Source organism: Apium graveolens, chromosome 6 (genome assembly GCF_009905375.1).
Source record: "Apium graveolens cultivar Ventura chromosome 6, ASM990537v1, whole genome shotgun sequence".
NCBI lineage: Eukaryota > Viridiplantae > Streptophyta > Magnoliopsida > Apiales > Apiaceae > Apium > Apium graveolens.
In genome coordinates this window covers 153,307,537-153,331,599 of record NC_133652.1, presented here as the reverse complement: position 1 = coordinate 153,331,599, position 24,063 = coordinate 153,307,537, and positions in this window count along the sequence as shown.

Genomic DNA, 24,063 nt, shown 5'->3' with positions numbered 1-24,063 from the left:
TTGGCTTTTGCTTAACAACAGGCTTAATTTCTTCAGTTCCTTTATCATTCTTATTATCTCCATAACCTAAGCCCCTTTCCAATTTTCACTACTTAGCAAATTTTGAGTTGTTATGCCGGAGTTAGTCCAAGTCCTGATTATCTCTCTTTCCTTTTCTAACTCAATTTTTAGAGATTCATTCATTTTTAGCACTTCATCCCTTACATAAAAAGCATCATCTCTATCCTTCTGAGTTTGATGGAACATGACTAACTCTTTTTCTAAGAAATCATTCCTTTTCTTAAATGCAAGATTTTCAGAAGTTAATCTTTCACATGTTAAAGTTTGGTCTCTATAGCTGACAAACATGGTTTTAAGATATCTTCTCAACTCATTAATATCATCAGTATGAAAAACATAAGTAGTCTGAGGTACCTTTGTTTCAGCAGCTTCAGAACTGCTCTCAGCACTTTCTTTATCAGCATTTGCCATCAATGCATAGTTCTCCTCACTTTTAGAGTCTGAAGTGTATGTCCAGCTTTTCTGCTTTGTGACAAGAGCCTTGCCTCTGTCACCCTTTACCTTCTTGCAGTCAGGAGATATGTGGCCTTTCTCACCACAGTTATAGCATTTAACATTGGTGTAATCTCCTCTGTCAGACTTTCCTCCTCTGCCTTCAGATCTTCTGAAATTCTTCTTATCAGAACTTATGCTTTTTCTGGAAAACTTCTTTCCCTTCCTGAACTTCCTGTATGCAATCTTGGTGATTCCTTTCACCATAAGAGCACACAGCTTCATCATCTCCTCATCAGCATCAGTCTCAGGCAAGCTTTCAGAATCTGAGTCATCATCACTCTCAGAACTTGATGACTCAGTATCAGACTTTATGAAAAGAGCTTTACCCTTGTCTTTCTTCGAGGAAGCTGCTTTGGGGAATTCTTCTTCAGCCTTAAGAGCAACTGTCCTTGACTTTCCTCCTTTCCTCTTGCTTCTTTGTTCCATCTCCAGCTCATGAGTCTTGAGCATTCCATAGATTTCGTCAAGAGTTGTTTCATCAAGATTGTAGTTGTCTCTTATTGTCGTTGCCTTCAAATCCCAGCATTCAGGAAGAGCTAACAGGAACTTAAGGTTTGAATCTTCAAGATCATACTTTTTATCAACCAATGACAAATCATTCAAAAGTTTGACAAATCTATCATATAAATCATTCAATGACTCATTAGTCTTTGAGTCAAAGTGTTCATACTCTTGAGTGAGTATTGTCTTCCTGTTCTTCTTAATTGTGTCAGTTCCCTGACACCTTGTTTCCAGAGCATCCCATATCTCCTTAGCAGTCTTGCAGTTGATTACCCTGTTTGACATTACATTATCAATGGCACTATGCAGTAAGTGTCGTACCTTAGCATCCTTAGCAATTGATGCTATGTCCTCAGCAGTATAATCACTCTTCTCCTTTGGTACGGTCATTGCTGCTTCACCTGCAACTGCAACAGCGAGTTTGGTTGGTTTGTGAGGACCTTCCTTGATTCTATCCAGGTATTCTGGATCTGTTGCTTCCAGGAACATGGTCATCCTTACCTTCCATATGGGATATTCAGATAGTCTCAGTATGGGGACTCTGATGGTCTCATACCGACTCTGAATTTGTGTCTTTGGTGGTTCCTCAGTTGTGGTAGGCTTAGTTGGAGTTTCTGTGTCCGACATGATTATGTTTGGATCTTTAACTGTATGTAAGTTAACAGATAGGCTCTGATACCAATTGTTAGGTCACACACACACTGTAGAGGGGGTGAATACAGTGAATAGTACACTCAAATCGAACTTTAAGAACTTAAGTAACAGAAAACAAACTTTATTGAAACAATAAACTCTGTTACAGTATGGAACTGTTACCTCTTAATGATGAACAAATATCACGAGAGCTGCTAGGGTTACAATGAATAATCTTTTCTAATAATGATATCACTTATAGTGTAAACCCTATGTCTGTGTTTATATACTACACAGTTACAAGATAATCGCTAATTGATATGGAATATAATTCTGCTTCCTAAAATATATCAATCAGATATCTTTTCTTCCAAGTATTCCATTCTTCACGGAATTCTTTCTTCATGCATATCTCTTCTTATGTTTATCTCGATCTTCTTTCCTTTAATCAGCTATTGTCCTTATCTGATTGTCCTTCAGCACTTAAGTTCTGATATCTATCTTCTGATGATTATCTCCTGATAATATAAGTACTGATATCCTTAAGTCCTGACTTCCAGTATAAGTACTGATCAACAGTTAAGTACTGATTTATCATGTTCACATAAGATCTGAAAGCTAAACATAAAACATATTAACCATGACATTATCAAATATATCTAACAGACCTTAACCATGCAACACTTACGTATTTTATGTAACATTTTTATAAATTATTGCAATAGAGTTGAAAAATTTGTTCTACTGCAACATTTTCTGCAAGACAATTATATTTTGTGCTTGCAATAGGCCATATTTGGTGTAGTGATCAAAGACCTCGACTTCAAGCATCACATTTAACGACATATCATCCTTTCTCGTCAAATTTCCCCCTCTTTGGCAACAATCACACCTTAAAACAAATTGATGAGCATCCTTAAACAAGGTAGGCCAGAAAAAACCTGTTTGCAGAATACGAGCTGCCGTCTTCTCACCACCATAGTGTCCTCCATAAACTGTGAAGTGGCAGTCTCGTAATATCCCCTCCGTCTCACAGAATGGGATACATCTCCTGATGATCTGGTCAGCTCCCTGCCTAAACAAATACGGTTCATCCCACATATACCACTTCACCTCATGCAGAAACTTCTTCTTTTGAGCTGTGGTCAAATTAGGAGGCATTATATTACTGACAAGATAATTCACAATATCTGCAAACCATGGCTCTTCCTCCTGAACTGCGAACAACTGCTCATCCGGAAAAGATTCGTTGATCAATGTCTTATAATGTGAAGTAGACTCGGGATTTTCCAATTTAGAGAGATGGTCAGCTACTTGATTCTCAGTACCTTTTCGATCCTTGATCTCTAACTCAAATTCCTGTAGTAAGAGCACCCAACGAATGAGTCTCGGCTTCGAATCCTTCTTGGAAACCAAATAGCGAATGGCCGCATGATCAGTGAATACTGTCACTTTTGTCCCAAGCAGATAAGATCGAAATTTTTCAAAACCAAAGACTATAGCCAAGAGCTCCTTCTCAGCAGTGGTGTAGTTCATTTGGGTCCCATTTAAGGTCTTGCTAGCATAGTAGACCACATGAAAGAGATTATTCTTGCGCTGCCCAAGAACTGTGCCTACCGCATAATCACTCGCATCACACATCATCTCAAAAGGCTCTGTCCAATCCGGTGCTGTAATAACTGGTGCAGTGATCAAACTCTTCTTAAGAGTCTCGAATGCCGTCAAACATTCATCATCAAATTTGAAAGACACATCCTTCTCAAGCAAGTTGCACAGTGGCTTAGATATCTTCAAAAAGTCCTTGATGAAACGCCGATAAAAACCCGCATGACCAAGAAAACTACGGATTCCTTTCACAGAAATAGGTGGTGGAAGATTTTCAATGACTCCCACCTTGGCTTTGTCCACCTCAAGACCCTTGCTAGAGACCTTATGCCCAAGAATAATGCCTTCACGTACCATAAAATGACATTTTTCCCAATTGAGCACCAAATTAGTTTCCATACACCTTTTGAGCACGGCACGAAGATTATTCAAACATTCATCATACGAATGTCCAAAGACGGAGAAGTCGTCTGTAACACCCCCAGATCCGGGGTCGGGGATCCGGGTCATCACGGTCTTTCATTCCACAATATCACTTAACTTAATTAATAATAAATAACCTCATGCTGTGACCCCACACTAACACACACCACAACTCGTTATAGTCTCAGAGATGAAATTGAAATAAGTACAAGTCCTTGAATCCACAATTTAAAAGTTATTACAACCCAAAATGATTACTTGATAAGTTTACAGTTAATTGCCATTATCTGCCACAAGTTATAATTATACATAATTGATTCCCAAAAGTAGAATGTCTGATCTATAGATAGATCTACCTCTGGAGCTATAGCAGCTACGATCTCAATGGGAAGGCGCGGGGCGCTTCCCACGCTCTTGCGCTGGGTCTGCTTGAGTCTGGCCATCTTTCCTAACTGTTGTTGTGTGATGAAGAAATGAAGCAAGAGTGAGCATTACAGCTCGCAAGATAATATATAGTGTAAACAATAATGCAAGTATCTAAATGGATAACTTACAAGAAACCTTTATCAAGTGTAAGGTAGGTACTTACTGGATATAAGCTTAAAGGAAGATGAAGTTACCAATTACTTCTTTATACTTATACCATTTTATAAAGCTACTTGAACTACCACTGTTCAAAGTATTATGAGTTTTCAACAGTTCATCACATAGATGAGACTACAAGATAAGATTTGAATAGATTAAATCTTTGAAATATTATTGAATGAAATGAAGTTACGAGATACTTCATTAAGTCCCGATATATATCCACATATTTATCTCTTATATATTTCCTGAAAACCTCTGTCATGTAAAGTATGAACAGAGTTTGTAACATCCAATGAATTTTTGGAAAGGAAAAGAATTGTGGCATAAACCCGATATCTTCCTGATCAGGCAAAGATACCAATAAGTAACCTTTTCTACTGTAGATGGATGAATTCCTCGCCGGTCATCACCCTGGCCGCATTAGGACCTCACGCTAGACCGTTACTCGGCCACTCACGCGTAGATGGACTGTCACCCAGCCTCTTACACCTTCATAGACCGTACCCCGGCCTGTCCCTTATGCCGACTCAATTAGATGGACTTACTTCCCGAACATTGGGCAAGTAATCAAATTGTTTTCTCAAAACAGCAACCTCGTTGCGAATATAAAATACACCACAGAGCCGGATCCCCAAGATTTTTGAGCGAATATTCAAGTCTCCTTCGAAAGGAAGATCTTAAACCTGAAAACGAGTTTTGGGATCCGCTCTAACTTTTAAAATCATTTTAAAGACTCGAAAACATTTTTAAGAATGTTTGGAGTAATGCTGATTTAATAAAATAAATCAGTCCCGATATGTTGTAGAATATCTGAATATTATTATTTAAATAATATTCCCATAAGGATAATCCTTATAAAAATAATTGAAGTAGAAGTTTTAAAACTTATACTTGAAATGAATAATAAATAACCAAAGATATACTTATACGAAAGTACGTTCTTTATTTGAATAATCGAAAATAAGTTTGATTATCGAAACATTATTCTTTAATAAAATAAAGAATATTATTTAATAAAAGAAGCGGAGTCATAAGTCCTCGAATGAATATTCAAAATAATATTCATTAAATAAAATAAAGTTATCGAATAAACCTTATTCGATTAATAGTTTTGAAAACTATATATATATGATATATACTCGGGAACATCGACTCCCGGTTTTAGAAAATGTTCGCCTTTAGGTCCCCTATACTAAGGGTATACGCAACTACTGCTTATCTCTAGCATAGGTATTATGCAATTATAAGCAATTGAATCAACAATTACATATCAAGATTACGAAACAGACATGCATATAAACCATATCAGCATGCTCCAATATATCGCAAGATTTGCTAATTAACCAACATGCATCTATCACAAAATAATGCATATACATATATACATTATAACAACAGTATAACGGGTAGAAAACTTGCCTGAGCGACTGGGGGTGATAAATGGCTTGGGACGAGTCTGGTAACCTATAAACAATATATAAGTTGGAATTAAACCAAAGTCGCTTATGAATCTATACTTTAACCAATTAGACCCTAACGTTCGCTTTTGCGCTTAACGATTCACTTAAGTCGCTCGAGTACCATCGGCTCCACCATTTTTAATAAATTAACCATTAAGGGTTTTAAGGCAATTCTTTCGCGAGTGCCTTACCAACTGCATAATACACTTCACATAAATGTTTCATACTCCAATTAGTCCTTTAAGATCTTTAACCTATGTTTCAAAGTAAGGTGAGTGGTAATGGTTCGTTCGCGAAACGCCGTTACTTAAAACGGTCGTTTCTCCTAAACCGTACATCGGATTCAAACGAACCACATATCAAAACGAAGCTCGTAACATGAACTATCTAATCATGGCAGTGGTCAAAACCTAACAGTGAGTTCTCGGGTCCTGATGTTAAGAACAAAACAGTCTAAAGAAAATCGGACATTACGACGGCTATGTTTACGCGATTACCAATTTTTATTCTACTCCAAATCAACCACAATTCAACCATACAACCAAGCTCCATACCTACAATGCTACAACAGCCCCAACAACTCAATATTTCCAAATTTATACTACTTCCCAACATGAACTAAAAGCTTTACTTAAGTTCTTTAACTAATCATCAAGATTTACAACTCCAAAAACATAATAAACAACCAATCTCTAAATACACAACAATCAAGCCTCTCATGAACTATTATACTCATATTAAGCTCTTAACATTCAATAACAAAGCTAGGTTAAGAGATTATACCTTCCTTATGAGTAGGAGTAACTAATTAGCTTGGAATCACCATTGAAAGTCCTTACCCAAGCTTAATCTAAACAAAAACTCAAGAACAAAATTTTAAGTTCTTGAAAAACACTATTCACCCTCTTCTTCCATGAATTTTAGGAAGAGATTGTGAAGGAATTTGAAGCTCAAACTTATAGGATAGCTATATATATGCATAAGGAGTATTAGATAATTACCTCACTAATTAACAAGGCTTGGATCTTGGATTTTGGATTTTTCTTTCTTGAAATATGAAAAGGGCCAAGAGCTTTCTTGAAGAAAAGTGAAGTCAACTTTGTGTTTTGCTGAAATGAATTGTTGGTTGGTTGTTTTTGGCTTTTGTTTTAATTATTTACCTTTTAACCATGGTGATTTTTGTGTGGTTCTTAATCAACCAACAACACACTTCTCTTTGGTCATGCTTAGGTCATCATGTTATGTCATCCTCCCACACTTATCCTCTTCTTGTTGGTGAGATGACATCACTCTCCACTAACCCTTTGATTAACTCCTAATTACTTGGCTAATGACCGCTGATCTGTTATACGGTTCGCTTAACTTTCATTTTCGTCTATCGTTTGAGGGATTATAACCGAGATCTTATTACTTGGGTTCCCTTAACCTTTCTCAATACATAAAATTCCTTTTTATGATCCTCTCTTATAATCCTTTAATTTAAATCCTTTTTATCCTATTACCTTATACTCAATTCTTTCGGTATTTGGTGGATTTTCGGGAAAAATCAAAGTGTTCGAATTTGGATTTTGACGATCTTTACATACACTTATATATCATACAGAGTACTAATAAGATCTCAGAATATCCATAAAAGAACTGCTATATAGGGTGGCATGAAAAGTTTTCTTATTCAGCAATAACAGCAAAAACACTATTCATAAGGGTTACAAAAAAGTTCAAAATTTTGGGGTTATTACAGTCTCCCTTCCTTAAAAGGATTCTGTAACGACCGAGGAATTACGCTTGTATTATGTTATAATAATAATAAATTATGTGTATTATTATGTGATTAAATGTGTTAAGTCGTTGAACCCTAACTGCTATGTGTTATGTGTTGGTTGTTTTGATCCAGACGTGTTTTGGATATTTATTGAGCGTTTTATCGTCAATTATATATATTATATCAAAACCCGTACAGCTCAAACAGTATTTTAAAAGCCCATATTTCAAACAAAATCATTGGCTCTGTTTTATTAAAAATGCCCTGTACCGTATTGCTAATTTGAACCCCTAGACGTTTTACCAATTGACCTTTTTCGCGAAAAACGAATTTTTCCGGACCCCTTCGGGTACCAAAAGCCCCACAAAAATCACATTTTTATTTTTATATGATCATGAAATTATTATATATCATTTTTCTTTGTATTTTTGTATTTTTCACAATTTTTGGGAATTTTTAGTATTTATTTTGTAATTATTGGATATTTAAAAATTCAATATTAATACCCAAAAATTATAAAAATTGGGGCCAAATATTTTTATTAGGAGTGTAATTAGCCCCTTAAATTTTATTTAGGGGTATTATTTTCAGTACTATAAATAGCTGTTTTATTATTAATTAATTAGTTATTTATTATTAAAAATCAGAAAATAAAAAAAAAAAAAGAAGAAAATCAGAAAAGGGGGAATTAGGGTTAGGGTTTGTGAAGAACAGCAGGAGGAATCAAAGCCAAGTTTGATCGTGATTCTGTTAACCAAATCAGTCGTGTAAGTATCCGTTGTGAAGCTCTTTCGATTCTCTATCTGATTATGTAACCGTTTTTGTTGTTTGATTTCTGGATTTTTGATTTGTATTTTCGGGTTTAATTCTCAAATTCGGGTTTTGATTTCTGGTAATTGTTTGATGATTTCGTTGTCATGAGGATGTAGATCGTCGAATAGGGAGTCGTTTGGCACCGGTTTCACTCGATTTGGTGTCCGTTTTAGCATCGCCGGAGCTTAGCCGCCGCCGCCGCGTTTCTTCGTTTTCCGGCTGCTGTGTCGATGAACGACGAAGGAGGATTAGAAGGGAACGACGTGTGATTGCTGTGGAACAAGAACGGGGAAGAACGCGCCTGGAATCGAACGTTTTGGCCATGTTTTTCGTCTCGCCGGAATCAGTCCGCCGGCGTCGGATTCTGGGGAAGGGGCCGGTGTTCTTCGTGACCCGATTGGGTCGAAGACGACCCGGTTTCCAACCCGGTTTCGACCCGGTTTCGATCCAAAAATCCCCAATTTGATTTCCTGATTTCTGTTTCTGAATTCTTATTATTTAATTATATTTTATAAATCAGAAAATCATTTTAAAAATTCTAATAATTAATTAAAAATTAGTTTTATATTCTGAAAAATAGTATTATTAATTTCTAAATTATTTTATTGATTTATAAATTCGAATTTAATTATTTAATTAATTATTTAATTATTTATCTAATTATTTATTAGTTATCTAATTAATTAATAATTAGGTAATTAATTAATAATTAGGTAATTAATTAATAAATAAAGATTAGAAATAATTAAATAATATGGTTAATAATTCGATAATTAGTTATTATTACGAGTAATTATTCGATAATTGAATTATTATTCGAGCGTTAGTTATTTGAATAATATTGTAATAATTATTCGTATCGTAGTTATCGGTAATTATCTGTTTAACGAATCGTACGAGTGATTAATCGTTAAATGATCTATAATTCGAATAATTCGTATCTATCCGATAAATAGCGTATCAGTTAATTAAGTTGATTGATTATTTGTAAATAATCGATCTAATCGAATAAATACCGATAAGTTATAAATATTTGTAATAAATTGTGATTAATCCTAATAATTAGGGATTAATTATTTTAAATTAGCAAATAATTATCTATTAATTATTTATTAGTTATTTATTTATTAAGTGATTAATTATTTCAATAATTAATCACATAATCTTCAATAAATCGTAACTTCTTCGTTTTAACTCCAAAAATTATAAAAAAAATTATTTTTGACTTTGATTTTTTCTTAAATAATTATTTAAAAATTATTTTAGGATTTAAAAGGTTGTAATAATTATCTATATTGAATAATAAATTGAATTATCAGTGTTTAATTCATAACAATTTAACCGTTAGTCCGATTTGAGTGAAACGAAGACCCCTAGACTCAGAAAAATGAGACGAATCTAATAAAAATAATTGTAGGTTATAATTTCTTCTGAAAAAGAGTGGTTGGTGATAATTGATAGTTCGAAGGTCCTAGTAGGGATATAATTGAGCCGAATAAATCCCGAAAAATTATAATAAAATCAGATACAACTAGTAATGCAGATATAAGCCTAGAATTGATTCTAAAAATAATTATAAATCTAGAAATTAATTGTGTGCTTTACGTGTTACGTGTTATATGTGATTATGTGTATAAATGTGTTGTGTAAATATATGTAAATATATATGCGAGTCAGATAGAAACGCATGGGTAGACTGATAAGGTTGCGTGATATCAATTCAAGATACACGTATGTAGTAAATTACCTAAACACCTATCTTTCTATAATTTGTTCAGTGTTAGCAAGGCAGAGCAAGCTAGGGTCAGAAGGCAGTAAGTTAAACCAGGTTAAGTACGCGCAAGGCAAGTTTTTCCTCTATTCTAAATTCAGAATAGTGATTTATATTTCCTTTCTATCGTATCAATTCTCTTTGATATTCATTGTTCATATACACTGTTACCCATTTATATCACTTGTTCCATTTCATTTAAATTCCTGATTTACCCAATTTATGGAATTCTTGTTCATATTTCAATTCCTTTACCCTTGTTACATATAGTCTGGTATATCCTGGTGTTAGGATATATCAATAGCATTCCGATTATTCCGGATGCTAAGCCTTGGACTGGATGGTTACTTTACGAGCTGGGTTTTACCCAGGTCATTAATTAATAGGCCATAGTTGCCTGAGTACTCCTAATGTTGGTTGGGTCTATGCAGTTGGGTATAGATCCGCACCATATTCTGACTGATCAGCAGATTATAGTGCATATGTTGGTTCTTGTTTCCAGTCTTATTCATTTGGTACTCGCCAGTGTTGGCAAATTATTATCATATACAGATACAGATGGTTGTTCAAACCAACAGCTTATTAGTTCATTTATTTCTCTCTTTATATATATATATATTGTTGCAGGCTTGTTGAGCAATTTTGGCTCATCCCTTTTTATTGTTACTCCTATTGTTTTACAGTTAAGGTAGAGAATGAAACCCATCAGGACCCGCGTAGTCAAGAAGCGAGTCAAGCAGCGGGACCCTCTTATACCAAGAGTGTTCCTTCCTATTCCCGAAGAGAGTTTTGAAGTGCCAAATCAGGTGTAGCAGGATAAGTAGTAATGTTGGGTTGAATAAAAGTTTTGTGTAGTTTGAATAAAAGATTGTGTAGGGAAACTGTAGATAGAATAAAGTTTTGTAATAAAGAGAGTTCTTGAGACAGGTTTTATTTAGTTGGGTTTGTAATAAAGTGTAGTGCATGATTCTTGTTTTTCAAACTCAAACCTTAAAAGATCCTGAGTAGTGATAGTTCGGGGTAATTATTATATTTATATTCCGCTTGTGCAGGTATAGTTGGTAATTGTTGTTAATAATGCCCCAAATCTATACCCCGGATTTGGAGGGTGTTATAGATTCCGTCCCGGAATCAAATAGAAAACAAATGAGGGTACTTTTCTAGCATTGTACTCTCTAGTTCCCAAGTTGATTCTTCCACATTATGATTCTGCCATAGCACTCTGACTAGCTTGATTACTTTGTTCCGAAGCACCTGCTCCTTCTTATCCATAATCTTTACTGGTCTTTCCACGTAAGTCAGATCTGGTTGCATATCCACCTGCTCGTACTCCACTATGTGCCTGGCATCCCGATGATACTTCCTTAGCATTGACACATGGAACACATTATGAACTTGTTGTAGGTTCGGGGGTAAGGCTAGCTCGTAAGCCAACTTCCCAATCCGTCTTAGTATCTCAAAAGGTCCAATGTATTTTGGGCTTAGTTTCCCTTTCTTTCTGAACCTCATTAATCCCTTCCAAGGGGATACTTTTAGTAGTACTAAGTCCCCTACTTCATACTCCTTGTCCTTTCGGGCTAGGTCTTGGGCTGCCTGTCTTGGGCTGCTACCAGCCGTCCTCTGATGAGATCCACTATGTCTTTGGTCCTTTGGACCACTTCGGGTCCGAGCATCTTCCGCTCTCCTACTTCATCCCAGTATAAGGGAGATCGACACCTTCTTCCGTACAGGGCCTCATAAGGCGGCATTCCGATGCTAGCATGAAAGCTATTATTATAAGAAAACTCGATCAACGGCAAGTGATCATCCCAACTTCCTTTAAAGTCTATTGCACAGACTCTCAACATATCCTCTAGTGTCTGGATGGTCCTATCACTCTGCCCATCCGTCTGGGGATGGTAAGCGGTACTCATATTTAACTTGGTCCACGCACATTCTTGAAAGCTCCTCCAAAATCTGGAATTGAACCTGGGGTCTCGGTCTGAGACAATGGACGCTGGGACTCCATGTCGCGTCACTATTTCCTTAAGGTAAATGTCCACCAGTCTATCGACTGTGTATCTCTCATTGATAGGAATAAAATGAGCTGACTTTGTCAGTCGGTCTATAATCACCCATATGGCATCATGGTTGGCTTTCGTCCTTGGTAAGCCGACAACAAAATCCATGGCTATCTGTTCCCATTTCCATTCGGGAATCTCCAGGGGTCATAAAAGTCCACTGGGTCTCTGGTGCTCTGCCTTTACTCTTTGGCAAGTCAAACATTTGCTTACCCATTCTGCTACGTCCCTCTTCATGTTGGGCCACCAGTAATACTCCTTCAAATCCCTATACATCTTGGTGTTTTCCAGGTGAATGGAATATCTTGAACTATGGCTTTCATCCAAAATCTTGTCTTTAAGCTCTTGAACGTTCGAAACCCAAATCCGGTAGGAGTACCTCATTATCCCTTTATCATCTCTCTCAGTATGGATCTCTTCTCCAGTCATTGACTCTCTGCCTTCATTCATTATTTTCTCTTGGCACAATCTAATCTTTTCCAATAACTCTGGCTGCATCGAGATCTCAAACAGCTTTTCAGTTTCGGTTCCGGTTACCTTTACTTCTATTTCCATTCTCTCGAAATCCTTTATCAATTCTTCCGAAGTCATTATCATTCTGAGTCTTTCCTTCCTACTAAGGGCATCAGCCACCATATTGGCTTTCCCCGGATGATAGAGAATCTCACAATCATAGTCCTTGATTAGCTCTAACCATCTCCTCTAGCGTATGTTGAGCTCTTTCTGCGTAAATATGTACTTGAGGCTCTTATGGTCTGTGAAAATCTCGCACTTCTCTCCATACAAGTGGTGCCTCCAAATTTTTAAGGCAAAAACTATTACCGTGAGCTCAAGGTCATGAGTAGGATATCTAATCTCGTATTCCTTTAGTTATTTTGACGCATACGCAATCACCTTACCATGCTGCATAAGCACACACCCTAATCCTTTGTGCGATGCGTCACTATATATCACAAAATCTCCTTTTTCGTCTGGCAATGCCAACACCGGGGCCGTTACCAACCTTTTCTTTAATTCCTGAAAACTGTTCTCGCATTTTTCCGTCCATTCAAACTTCCCTGTCTAACGAGTAAGTCGGGTCAAAGGGGCAGCGATCTTCGCAAAGTCCTGTACAAATCTACGATAGTAGCCGGCCAATCCTATGAAACTCCTTACCTCTGTGGGTGTGGTTGGCCTTTCCCAATTTGAGACCGCCTCTATCTTGGAGGGGTCGACCAATACTCCTTCTTTATTGATCACATGTCCTAAAAACTGTACTTCATTCCGCCAGAATTCACACTTCGAGAATTTGGCAAATAATTGTTCCTCTCTGAGTATTCCTAGAGCTATCCTCAAATGCTCTGGATGTTCTGCCTCAGTCCTTAAGTAGATTAAAATATCATCGATAAAAACTATCACACACTTGTCCAAGTACTTCTTAAATACTTTGTTCATTAAATCCATGAAAGCCGCTGGGGCGTTGGTTAATCCAAAGGACATTACCAAGAACTCATAGTGCACATACCTGGTACGGAACGCGGTCTTGGAAATATCTTTGGGTTTAATCTTTAGTTGGTGATATCCAATTCTCAGGTCAATCTTGGAAAAATAAATAGCATCCTTTAGCTGGTCGAATAGATCGTCTTTTCTAGGTAACGGGTACCTATTCTTTATGGTTAGCTTGTTCAACTCTCGATAGTCGATGCACGGCCTCATGCTCCCATCCTTCTTCTTAACAAATAACACTGGTGCTCCCCACGGAGACACACTGGGTCTTATCATACCCTTATCCAAGAGTTCCTGCAATTGAGTAGCTAATTTCTTCATTTCTAATGGGGCTAACCGGTAAGGTGCCTTTGAAACTGGCGCCGTCCCTGGAGCCAACTGAATAGCAAATTCAATCACTCTATCGGGTGGTAATCCTGGAAGGTCTTGTGGGAATACATCTTCAAATTCATTGACTACCGGAATATCTTGTAAGTTGGGCACCTCCTTCTGCGTGTCCACCATATAGGCTAGGTAAGCCTCATTTCCTTTTCGTAGCATCCTTTTGGCCTGGGCCATAGTCAAAAATTTCTGCGTCTGCCTCTTTCCTCTAAATATGACTTCTTTCTTTCCTGGGATATTCAACTTAACTTTCTTCCCCTTACAGTCTATCTGAGCATCATTGCTAGATAGCCAGTCCATTCCCAAAATTACATCAAACTCCCCTAATTTAAAAGGAATCAGATCAATACTAAAAGATTGTTCCCCTATGCCTAACTCACAGGCGGGTTGAATCTGGTTAACATGAATAACTTCATGATTGGTTATTTCTACTTGTAAGGGTTCTATCAAGGGTTCAGCCTTAAGTCTTAATTTATGCGCAAAGCCTCTTGATATAAAAGATTTAGTTGCCCCCGAATCAAATAAAATATTTGCACTAGCTGAATTTAGAGAAAGGGTACCTGCTATGACATCTGAGTCTTTCATAGCATCCGGAATGTCATGTTGAAAGTCCTCGCAGTAGGTGGCTTATTAGAAGCAGCCCTGCTTGCTCCTGAAGCTGCTGGTTTATTCCCTGGGCATTCCCTCCTCATGTGGCCTGGTCTTCCACACTGATAACCAATGGTGGTCGGGCTGACACTAGGGGGTTGCGAAGTACACTTGTTAGAATAGTGACCCTCTCGACCACACTTAAAGCAGGTTACTGGCTTCCCCTTACACTCCCCAGAATGCATCCTACCACAAGTGTTACAGGCTGGTAACGGGGGTCGAGACTGGTTGGAATAGGACCTTCCTGACTTCTGGCCGCTCTGGCTCACATTCACACCCATTGGCCGCTTAAACCCAGTACTCTTTCCTGGTAGGGACACTGCTCCTCGATTAAATCTAGTTGGGAAGCTCCCCCATGCGGAACCTCCACCCATGCTCATACTTTTCCTCTTTATTCCCTTCTTCTCTCTTTCCTTCTGCATCTGTTCACTTCCGGCTTCTACAATTGTTGCCTTTTGCACCAAAGTGGCATAATCCGTAAGTTCAAGGATTGCCACCCTATTCTGAATCCACGGTTTCAGTCCCTGTTGAAACCTCCTAGCTTTCTTTTCCTCGGTGCTCACAAACTCCGGCACAAACCTTGATAACTCAGTAAATTTTGCTTCGTACTCTGCTACGGATAAGTTATTCTGCTTTAGCTCCAAGAACTTGAGCTCCATCTGGTTCTCCATAAACCTCGGGAAATACTTTCCCAAAAACAACTGACTGAACCTCTCCCAGGTTATGATAGCATCTGTCTCCATGTTTTTCTTGGCCTCCCACCAGTAGTTGGCCTCTCCTTTCAGAAGGTAGGTAGCACATACAGTCTTCTGTGCCTCATCGGTACTCAGAATCTCAAAGGATTTCTCCATTTCCTTTAGCCATGCGCCTCAACTGGGTCGGCTGATCCGTGGAACTCAGGGGGCTTAAGGGACTTGAAAGCCCTGAAAGAGTTTGCCACAGCATTGTTATTTCCTTGAGGGGGTGGGTTGGGTTGACGTTCCAAGTTCTGCCTTAGTAGTTGCATGAACTGTCCCATGGGATCCATGCCTGGGTTTGGTACTGGTTGCTCAACCTCAGTTTCTCCTTCTTCAGCCTCTATCTCAAATCCTTCAACATCATATGTTTCCTCCTCCTCTTCATACAGGGAGTCATCCTGTTCAACATAATCCTCGTCTTCCTCGTCCCTGTGTTCTTGGTTCCGACCGTCCTGGTTATGGCTTCCCTGGTCCTCAGATCCAGGGTTCGCCCTAGTTCCAATCTTTCTTGGTGGCATGATACTGATAAATATTTGGGAAATTCAATGTTAGGTCACAATCATACACAACATTGTGCCTTGCACAGTTCTATAATGGGGAGAATGTATCTCGCAATTCTATTATATTATGACAGTTCTAAAAGAAGTGCAGTAATAATAATGATAAAAATAGTGATCTCATCACTAAGGAACTTGAACTGAAAGGAAACAAATATATACATAATGTGAGAAATACATAGTTTGATCTGGTCAAAACTACAACAGTGCTACAGCCATCTGCCCAAAAGTGATACACAAGAGTCTATCTGTCTAGTCAGAAAAAGGGATGCTATATACAAGTCAACTATCCCAGAAAATTGGCTCTTACTATGGCCTCGACTAACTAGACAACTAGACTATCCCATCGCCGATCCTGAATCACACACCAGAGCGGATCAGCTCCCATACCCTTTCCATCACACGACGGAAGATATAGTCGGCCTGCCGCCTGGAGATCCTACCATGCCTGTCCCCCTGGAGCGATCAAAGTCTCGCTCGGGACGTGAGCTCTATCCCCGTCAGCTCCCTCCTCAAGGATCGGGGTATAGCAGCCTTAGTCTCATAAGCTCGGGCATGCCTACCCGCCCTCTCCGCATCTAACTCCCTCCTGACCTCATCCAGCCGGGCCTCAGCAACAGCCACTCGGGTCCTCAGTACATCCTGAACATAGCTGTAAGCTAACAAAGACTGCCTATGGGCAGGGTCGAGAGGTGGTGAATCCGAAGCCGATGGAGGTGCCTCCTCGGTCTGCCTAGGCTCGAAAGTATGGGTCTCTGAGCTGTCATCATAGGGGCTCCAAGATAGTGGTGGAGGGGTAGGAGCTCTGACCACCGGGAGTGTGGGTAAAGGGGTACCAGTGTACTCCACTATAGCTCCGACATACTCCTCAGCTACTGGGACCTCATCCGGGTCCTCCTCATCTGAAATAGCAATAACCTCTGTCTCTGACTCCTCTAAGGGGTCCTCCTCATCCTCCTCCATCTCAGGCTCCTCCTGATCCTTGGCATCTAGCAGTGTCTCATCATGCTCATGCTCGAACATCTCAGGGTCCTCTATCTCATGTGCCTACACATTAAACGAGCTAAGTTACTATCATGATACTTATAAGGGTTCCCGTAAGGGTTTTAACGGTCAGTGCTACTTTAAGTAGTCCGACCATGAACTTGGCAAGAGTTCTTATTATCTTTGTGAGTTTATTATTATATCGTCGCATCATCTCTGAGGTTTATAACGCTTAGCTCTGATACCATTTTTGTAACACCCCCAAATCCGGGGTCGGGGATCCGGGTCGTCACGGTCTTTCTTTCCACAATATCACTTAACTTAATTAATAATAAATAACCTCATGCTGTGACCCCACACTAACACACACCACAACCCGTTATAGTCTCAGAGATGAAATTGAAATAAGTACAAGTCCTTGAATCCACAATTTAAAAGTTATTACAACCCAAAATGATTACTTGATAAGTTTACAGTTAATTGCCATTATCTGCCATAAGTTATAATTATACATAATTGATTCCCAAAAGTAGAATGTCTGATCTATAGATAGATCTACCTCTGCAGCTATAGCAGCTACGATCTCAACGGGAAGGCGCGGGGCGCTTCCCACGCTCTTACGCTGGGTCTGCTTGAGTCTGGCCATCTTTCCTAACTGTTGTTGTGTGATGAAGAAATGAAGCAAGAGTGAGAATTACAGCTCGCAAGATAATATATAGTGTAAACAATAATGCAAGTATCTAAATGGATAACTTACTAGAAACCTTTATCAAGTGTAAGGTAGGTACTTACTGGATATAAACTTAAAGGAAGATGAAGTTACCAATTACTTCTTTATACTTATACCTTTTTATAAAGCTACTTGAACTACCACTGTTCAAAGTATTATGAGTTTTCAACAGTTCATCATATAGATGAGACTACAAGATAAGATTTGAATAGATTAAATCTTTGAAATATTATTGAATGAAATGAAGTTACGAGATACTTCATTAAGTCCCGATATATATCCACATATATATTTGTTAGATATATTTGATAATGTCATGGCTAATATGTTTTATGTTTAGATTTCAGATCTTATTTGAACATGACAAATCAGTACTTAACTGATCAGTACTTATACTGGACGTCAGGACTTAAGGGATATCAGTACTTATGTTATCAGGAGATAAGCATCAGGAGATAGATATCAGAATTTAAGTGCTGAAGGACGATCAGATAAGGACAGTAGCTGATTAAAGTTAAGAAGATCAAGATAAACATAAGAAGAGATATGCATGAAGAAGGAATTCCGTAATGAATGGAATACTTGGAATAAAAGATATCTGATTGATATATATTAGGAAGCAGAATTATATTCCATATCAATTAGCGATTATCTTGTAACTGTGTAATTTATAAACACAGACATAGGGTTTACACTAGAAGTGTTATCATTATCGAGAATATTATTTACTGTAACCCTAGCAGCTCTCGTGATATTTTGTTCATCACTGAGAGATAACAGTTCCAGATTGTAACAGAGTTTATTGTTTTAATAAAGTTTGTTTTCTGTTACATAAGTTCTTGAAGTTTGATTTGATTGTAATAAACACTGTATTCACCCCCTCTACAGTGAAAGTGTGACCTAACAAGTGGTATCAGAGCCTTCTGTTAACACACATACAGTTAAAGATCCAAACACAATCATGTCTGACACAGAAACTCCAACTAAGCCTACCAAAACTGAGGAATCATCAAAGACATCAATTCAGAGTCGATATGAGACTATCAGAGTTCCCATATTGAGACCATCTGAATATCCCATATGGAAGGTAAGGATGACCATGTTTCTGGAAGCAACAGATCCAGAATACCTTGATAGAATCAAGGAAGGGCCTCACAAACCTACCAAGCTCGCTGTTGTAGTTGCAGGTGAAGCAGCAAAGACTGTACCAAAGGAAAAGAGTGATTACACTGCTGAAGATATAGCATCTATTGCTAAGGATGCCAAGGTACGACACTTACTGCATAGTGCCATTGATAATGTAATGTCAAACAGGGTAATCAACTGCAAGACTGCCAAGGAGATATGGGATGCACTGGAGACAAGGTGTCAAGGAACTGAAACAGTTAAGAAGAACAGGAAGACAATACTCACTCAAGAGTATGAACATTTTGACTCAAAATATAATGAGTCATTGAATGATTTATATGATAGATTTGTCAAACTTTTGAATGATTTGTCATTGGTTGATAAAGAGTATGATCTTGAAGATACCAACCTAAAATTCCTGTTAGCTCTTCCTGAATTCTGGGATTTGAAGGCAACAACAATAAGAGACAACTACAATCTTGATGAAACAACTCTTGATGAAATCTATGGAATGCTCAAGACTCATGAACTTGAGATGGAACAAAGAAGCAAGAGGAAAGGAGGAAAGTCAAGGACAGTTGCTCTCAAGGCTGAAGAGGAATCCCCCAAAGCACCTTCCTCAAAGAAAGACAAGGGTAAAGCTCTTTTCATAAAGTCTGATACTGAGTCATCAAGTTCTGAGAGTGATGATGACTCAGATTCTGAAAGCTTGCCTGAAACTGATGCTGATGAGGAGATGATGAAGCTGTGTGCTCTTATGGTGAAAGGAATCACAAAGATTGCATACAGGAAGTTCAGGAAGGGAAAGAAGTTTTCCAGGAAAGGCATAAGTTCTGATAAGAAGAATTTCAGAAGATCTGAAGGAAGAGGAGGAAAGTCTGACAGAGGAGATTACGCCAATGTTAAATGTTATAATTGTGGTGAGAAAGGCCACATATCTCCTGATTGCAAGAAGACCAAGAGTGACAAAGGCAAAGCTCTTGTCACAAAGCAGAAAAGCTGGACAGACACCTCAGACTCTGAAAGTGAGGAGAACTATGCATTGATGGCAAATGCTGATAAATCAAGTTCTGAGAGCAGTTCTGAAGCTGCTGAAACAAAGGTACCTCAGACTACTTATGCTTTTCATACTGATGATATTAATGAGTTGAGAAGATATCTTAAAATCATGTTTGTTAGTTATAGAGATCAAACTTTAACATGTGAAAGATTAACTTCTGAAAATCTTGCTTTTAGGAAAAGAAATGATTTCTTAGAAAAAGAGTTAGTCATGTTCCATCAAACTCAGAAGGATAGAGATGATGCTTTTTATGTTAGGGATGAAGTGCTAAAAATGAATGAATCTCTAAAAACTGAGTTAGAAAAGGAGAGAGAGATTATTAGGACTTGGACTAACTCTGGCAAAACAACTCAAAATTTGCTAAGCAGTGGAAACTGGAAAGAGGGCTTAGGTTATGGAGAAAATAAAAATGAAAAAGGAACTGTAGAAATTAAGCCTGTTGATAAGCAAAAGCCGAAGTTAAAACCTGTTAAGTTTGTAACTGAAAAATCTGAAAATGAGAAATCAGAAGTTAAAAAGGAATTAGCTTCTGACAAACTAAAACAGGAAAAGACAGCTGAAGTTAACATAGGCTTAATGACAAAGAAGCAGCTTAAGCATAAGCTGAAAGATGTTAAGAATGCAAACAAGGTAAAATCACCTAGGAAAAACAGGAATGGAAAGGAAGGTGTGAATAAAAGCAATAACTATAAATCTGTTCCTGATGCTCCTAGGAAAGCATGTCATAACTGTGGAAGTTCTAACCATCTGGCTTCTTTTTGCAGGAAGAATAAGAATATTAACTCCTTATCTTCAAAATCAGGAGTTAAGAGTCAGTCTGTTAGATACAAACCACAAAATCCTTGTTTTCATTGTGGTAGTTTATGGCATTCCATTTATACTTGTAAGGAATATCATAGTTTGTACTATGATTATTATCAAATAAAACCTTCTTTAAAGAAAGTTTCTGTTGTTCCTTCTAGTGTAAGTTCTGATTCAAAGTCCGGTAGTATAAGTTCTGATAAGAAAACTGTTAACATAAAATCTGATGCTAAATCCGCTGCAAATGTTAACAAACCTAAAAAGGCCAAAGGATCCAAGCAAGTCTGGGTCCTTAAAACTAATAATTAGTAGTCTTTTTGATTGCAGGGCAACAGGAAAAATATTTTAGTTCTGGACAGTGGACGTTCAGGACATATGACTGGAAATAAGGCCCTGCTATCAGACTTTGTGGAGAAAGCTGGCCCAAGTGTTTCTTATGGAGATGGCAACATTGGAAAAACTTTGGGATATGGCAATATCAATCTTGGGAATGTCATCATTAAAGATGTAGCTCTGGTCTCAGGACTTAAACACAACTTACTGAGTATAAGTCAAATCTGTGACAGAGGTTATCATGTTGATTTCTTTGCAGAACATTGTGAAATAGTTAGTAAATCTAAAGGAAAAGTTGTTCTGAAGGGATTCAGGCGTGGTAACATTTATGAAGCTAAGCTTTTAACAAGTTCTGATGGTTCTGCAATCTGTTTAGTGAGTAGAGCCTCAATTGAAGAAAGCTGGAATTGGCACAAGAAACTCTCTCATTTAAACTTCAACAAGATAAATGAACTGATCAAGAAAGATCTTGTGAGAGGACTGCCAAAATCAGTGTTTGCTCCTGATGGTCTTTGTGACTCATGTCAGAAGGCCAAACAAAGAAAATCTTCATTCAAGAGCAAGACTGAATCATCAATTCTTGAGCCTTATTATCTACTTCATGTTGATCTATTTGGTCCAGTGAATGTCATGTCTATTGCAAAGAAGAAATATGCGTTGGTCATAGTAGATGAGTTCACCAGATACACATGGGTGTATTTCTTGCACACAAAAAGTGAAACTGCATCTATCCTGATTGATCATGTCAAACATCTGGATAAATTGATCAAAGATTCTGTGAAAATTTTGAGGAGTGATAATGGCACTGAATTCAAGAATCTGATAATGGAAGAGTTCTGCAAAAATCATGGAATAAAGCAGGAATTTTCTGCTCCTGGAACTCCACAGCAAAATGGAGTTGTTGAAAGGAAGAATAGAACTCTCATTGAAGCTGCACGAACAATGCTTGAAGAAGCAAAGCTTCCAACCTATTTCTGGGCTGAAGCTGTGCAGACTGCTTGTTTTACTCAAAATGCAACACTCATTAACAAGCATGGAAAAACACCATATGAGATGGTGAAGAACAAGAAGCCAAATCTGAAATACTTTCATGTATTTGGATGTAAGTGTTTTGTTCTCAAGACTCATCCTGAACAGCTATCCAAGTTTGATCTAAAAGCTGATGAGGGAATCTTTGTTGGATATCCACTTTCCACAAAAGCCTTCAGAGTCTATAATTTGAGAACAAAAGTGGTCATGGAATCTATCAATGTCTCTTTTGATGACAAGAAGATCACTGGACTTGAAGATTGCATTGATCATGATCAGCTGAGATTTGAAAATGAAGATTCATATTCTGATACCTTAAATCCTGACAGTCTAAGTTCTAATACTGTAAACTCTGATGGATTAAACTCTGATGTTATTGAAACTGTGGTGACTACGTCAAAGGAAGATGCACCAATGCAGGGGGAGCATACTCAAGATATTATCACATCTCAAGAAGCATCAGAACACACATCTGGCTCTTCAAGTTCTGATTCGTCAAGTTCTGATAAGCCAAGTACTGATAGTGCTGAAAATCTAAATGCTAAGAATCCAACTCAGAGAGCATAGTTTCAGGGGGAGCATCAGAAAATGAAAACGAAGATAGCATGAATCATGGGGGAGCATCCAGTTCTAGAGAAAACCTTCCATCTGCAAGGAAGTGGACAAAATCACATACACCTGATTTGATAATTGGAAATCCTGATGCAGGTGTCAGAACTAGAACAGGTACTTCGAATGAATGTCTTTACAATTCTTTTCTCTCTCAGTCTGAGCCAAAGAAAGTGGAAGAAGCTCTTCAAGATGCTGATTGGGTGCAAGCAATGCAGGAAGAGTTGAATGAATTTGAAAGAAACAAAGTCTGGACCTTAGTGCCAAGACCTAAGAATAGATCTGTTGTTGGTACAAAATGGGTATTCAGAAACAAAACTGACAGTGATGTCATAATTACAAGGAACAAGGCAAGGCTGGTTGCAAAAGGATATTCTCAACAGGAAGGAATTGACTATGATGAAACATTTGCGCCAGTTGCTAGGTTAGAAGCCATAAGGATATTCATGGCTTATGCTGCTCATAAAAAGTTTACTGTCTTTCAAATGGACGTGAAAAGTGCTTTTCTCAATGGAGAATTGGAGGAGGAAGTATATGTTGAACAACCTCCAGGCTTTGTAGATTCCAAACATCCAGATTATGTCTACAGGCTTGATAAAGCACTTTATAGACTTAAGCAAGCTCCTAGAGCATGGTATGAGACTTTAGCTCAGTTTCTTCTGGAAAGTGGATTCAACAGAGGAACTATTGACAAAACACTGTTCTATCTCAACCATGGCAAGGACTTACTTTTGGTCCAGATTTATATTGATGATATCATTTTTGGGTCTCCAAATGACAAACTTTGCAAAAAGTTTGCCAAACTAATGCAGTCAAGATATCAGATGAGTATGATGGGAGAACTTAGTTATTTTCTGGGCCTTCAAGTCAAGCAGAGTGAAGAAGGCACTTTTATTTGTCAATCTAAGTACACCAGAAACTTGCTGAAGAAATTTGGAATGCAAGACTGTTCAAGTGCATCCACTCCCATGGCCACTGCAACAAAACTGGATAAGGATACTGGTAATTCAGTAGATATTACTGATTATAGAGGTATGCTTGGCTCACTTCTCTATCTAACTGCTAGTAGACCAGATATCATGTTTGCTACCTGTCTTTGTGCAAGATTTCAAGCAGATCCAAGAGAACCTCACTTAACAGCTGTAAAAAGAATCTTTAAGTATCTTACAGGAACAGCTGATCTAGGATTATGGTATCCTAGAGAATCAGATTTGAAATTAATAGGTTATTCAGATGCAGATTTTGCAGGTTGCAAAATTGACAGGAAAAGCACAAGTGGAAGCTGCCAATTTCTTGGAGGCAGATTGGTTTCTTGGTATAGCAAGAAACAAAAGTCAATTTCCACATCAACTGCAGAAGCAGAGTATATTGCTGCAGGAAGCTGCTGTGCATAGATTCTTTGGATGAAGA